Below are 4,194 nucleotides of genomic sequence, written 5' to 3' on the forward strand. Positions count from 1 at the left end.
GCATCAACAATTAAAAATAAACTAAAACTTAAAAATTTGTTCAACAATTTTCAAAAAAACTTTGTTGCCCTACCCAATATAATCAATCATATTTTCTCTGACCAAGATTAACATGAAGACACCCAAAAGGCCAAAATATCAATCGGGCTGGACGAACAAACAGTCAAAATACAACAATTTTCTTCGAAACAGAATGGTGATCGATCACCCTTTTGACTTGAAAAGTTGCAGAAATCAGAAAATGTAATGTAGTTTTTGTTCTCCACAATCTTAATCCGATACACAACAGATTGAATTAATTAATATACGGTATTGAAGAAATAACAAAAGTCGATATGTCCGAGTGGTTAAGGAGACAGACTTGAAATCTGTTGGGCTTCGCCCGCGCAGGTTCGAACCCTGCTGTCGACGATTTTGATTTTTATCATTTCTTTTTACTTCTTTTCTTTCTTGAGTGTTCTTTCCTTTCTAGGTGTGGCTTACTTTTTTTACTCCTTATAAGCTCTTATATTCCGAATTTGTAACTAACAATTGTATGCATGAATATAATCATTTTACTATATAACTATGTGGGAAAATTCGGCATGAAAAACCTAGTCTGTCTACCTAAAAGAAAGACAAAGGCCAGTTGGTGTGGCACATGTTTATTTTGGTTCGATGTTGTTACTTCCCCTTCAAGTGTACGGTTAAGGCCACTTGGCCCAACTTCAACCAACTAGGTTCCTCCTTTACTACTCTTGGCCTTAAAAAATTCGCTTGTGCATATAAAACTAGAAGGAAACTTTAATTTTTGAAATACAAACATTAATATTAACATTAATATATTACAAATATAAAGCTATTTTTGAACGATGTTGGCATTGTAGACGATTTTTTTTTTTTTTTTTTTTTTTTAATATTCTTATGCTCCAACTCAGGTTTGTGATTTTGACATTGAATTACTCTATTAGTTATCAAGTTTATGGAACATCATCTTTGGCTTTGCATTTCGATGCTTCAATATTATCCCTTTTCGTGCCCTTAGAACGAGGTAGTTCATTAACACTAATTTTGTGACTATCAACTGACAGGGGAGTGTCACTATTGAAGTTAAAACGTGTGTTAATGTTCAAATAAGCAATGTAGTCACATGAAGCAGATTTCTTGGTTTTGTTTGATGGATGCATGCTTATTATTTCAACAGATTTTATTAATTTGTTATAAAAAAAGGTTAAAAGACCATTTTACCATTCGTTAAAAGGGAGGGAAAATACAAAAAAAAAGTTGGATGTTAACTGAGATTTGTTAATGATTTGATTCATTGAGTGATTGTAGAGTTGTTGTGTCTGAGATTTGTACAGTCTTTGGAGTTTTTGATTCTTGTTGAAAGATAATAAATCCGAGTGTTCGTGTTGTTCTTATAGACTCTGTATCATCAAATTTGACAAAAAGCCCCATCTTATTTGTCCTTGACGCAAGTCTACTTATGTCTCACGAACACCCTTTCCAATGCTCACAAATGCTGATGGATTGCACCTCTGCCTTACAGGTGACAACAGATGCCCACGTTGGAGATAATCTAGAAAGTGAAAGGGACATGATTAACAGATTTCTAATGTATAAAAGAATTGTGAACATTTTATGTTTTATTTATACAAGACATGGACGCTTTAGGGTATCTATTAGAGTGTACACAAGTCGCTTGTCTTACTAAAAGCTTAAATCTTGTTTGCGCTTATATGAGGCCAAACTTGAATCTAAGTTGGAGATCATTCTAGTATATGAATTTGAGCATAAGCTTCATATACCACGAGTCTAAACAAGCCTACACTTTGTATAAATACCAAAAATTATAATTATCAACCTATAATAATTATTATAAATTTACATAAATAAAATAAATAATAAGCAATAAAGGCGTTTAATCCAATTTTGAAAAACTACCTGTGAGCAGAATTTGAGCTTTAAATATAGAGATCGGAGTGAACCGAGCTCGATCTCAAAGCTATGTTATGCTAAACGAATTAAACTTGAGTTTAATGAAGCCATATTAGGCTCAATTTGTTTACACCCTACGCATAGAGATGTTAATAGTTAAAGTAAAAAAAAGAGTAAACTGTCAAAATCGTAGTTTTGCTAGATTCATCTAAAAAGGTTTTTTTTCTCACTTGAACCGCTGAGGTTTGTAAATTGTTGCCAAATTCATCCAAATCTCCAACACCATTAAAATTCAAGGTTAAATAAGGGATAGTGTTGTTATTTTGCTTGGGTTTTAAATTCCTTCTTTATTTATTTATATTTATTTAATTTCCCCTTTTAAAAATGTTTATTTAATTTCCCTTGTGTTTGCAAAATAGCGACCTGCTTTCTTTTCAAACATTCCTGCGATTTGCGTTTGAAGTTTTTAGAGAGGCCTGAGTGGGAGGTTTCTGCTAAGTAGGGTTTTTTTGTTGTTAAAAAAGAAGGAAAATAAAAGCAAGACTCAAAAAAACTATAAATAGTAAATAAATAAAAAGAATGACTGCTATTCATATTGTGTTAGCAAGACTAAAAAAAATAGAAATACTAAATAAACAACTGCTATGCATATTGTGTTCCTTAAATAATGTGTAAAGAGGAAATTAGATAAACATAAAAGAATAAAGAATAAATTTAATATCCAGGCAAAATCACAAGATTGCCCTTTATTTAACCTTGAATTTTAGTCGTGTTAGAGATTTGGATGAATTTGGCAACAATTTACAAACTTCAGCGATTCAGGTGAGAAATAAACTTTTTTGGATGGATCTAGCTAAATTAGTCAAACCTCAAAGAAAATTTTGGCAATTTACTAAAAACAAAAGGTTCTCGAGCTTAAAATCATTTAAATTTAAATTTAGAATATTTAACTGTCTCAATAAAAAAAAAGTAGTCGATATAGCAGTTTCTCCTGCTAATTTGTCAAATACGTCACCTTATATATGCATTTTCGATTTAGTTGTGGTGTGCAATGTCAAGGTAGTTATGTGTCTATTGATTAGGTGGAGATAGAGAATGAGCATGATGATAAGTTGACGATGGTTTGGAATCACTTTTTTTAGTTTTGTATTTAAGCTTCTCTATAGTTGTATCAATTAATAATTCATTAATTTCATATCTACAACCAAAAAATAGTTTTTATCAATTAATAACTAAAATGTCCCTTCTTTTTGTGGCCTATTGGTAAGAGACTTGAATTTTTTGATAGAGATTCAAGTTCAATTTTCACTTGTGTCATATAGGTTGGATATAAGCAATGAAGGATTTGAACTAGGCCTTGTGTGAGGTTGTCAGTTCGATTCCCGAGCCCAACCAGGTTTTCGTCCCACCGTGTGTCACGTCAAAGAGTTCTGTTTTTGTGGTGGCACAACGACTGTTAAGTGGTAGCCGACGGTATTGTTTCTCAGGAAACGCCCAAAAAAGCCAAACTTTGAAGCCAGCGTTGGCCCGGTTAAGACAACATAGCCTGACCAGAGTGAGGCAATACGGGACTATCCGATTTGAAGAGTACGATAACCTTATACATGACGTTCACCGTTAAAAAAGTTAATATTTAATTAATTTCATATCTACAATCAAAAATGAATAATAATATTATGGCCATGTTTGGATGAGTTTATTTTACCTCCTTATGACTTATTGACTTTTTGGAAAAGGAGTTTTTGTGAAACGGTGTTTCGGTAATAAGGTGAAAATGAGCTTTTTAGGGTGAAGGAAGTGCACCCCTCGTGAGATGAGGGGAAATTCCCATCCACCCAATCATATTGCGTCATGTCAATTCCCCTCTCATACACCACTCTTGCCAAAAAAAAACATAAGGGGTGTTTCACCCAAACCATTTAAAATATATATAAAGGCATGATTGGTTAAAAGAAAGTGGGTCCCACCATTATACCCTCTCCCTCATGTTCCCCGCAATCGACAAGTAGTCCCCGCTTAAGACCTCCCCACGCGACAAAAACAGGGTTGGCGGCACCCTCCACTCGCGGCAAACGGATTCCCCACATGCACCCCGCTTACCCTTACATTGTGTTCCCGAGTTTCATTTAACAGGGGGAGGGGAAGGAAAATGAATAAAGAGAGAAAAGGAAGGAAAATATGTGATTTTTTTCGTGTTCCCGAGTTTAATGAAAAGTAAAGGAAAAGAGAACAAATCAAACATTTTATGTGTTCCCGAGTTAGGAGGAAAAAAAGGAA

At 33.7% G+C, this 4,194-nt stretch overlaps 1 non-coding gene across 1 annotated transcript; it reads left to right on the top strand.

The window, feature by feature from the left end:
* Positions 1 to 329: 329 nt before the first annotated feature.
* Positions 330 to 411, top strand: TRNAS-UGA. The gene has a single exon. It is a non-coding gene; the product is annotated as a tRNA-Ser (tRNA).
* Positions 412 to 4,194: the final 3,783 nt, after the last annotated feature.

Source organism: Helianthus annuus, chromosome 14 (assembly GCF_002127325.2).
Source record: "Helianthus annuus cultivar XRQ/B chromosome 14, HanXRQr2.0-SUNRISE, whole genome shotgun sequence".
Classification (NCBI taxonomy): Eukaryota; Viridiplantae; Streptophyta; class Magnoliopsida; order Asterales; family Asteraceae; genus Helianthus; species Helianthus annuus.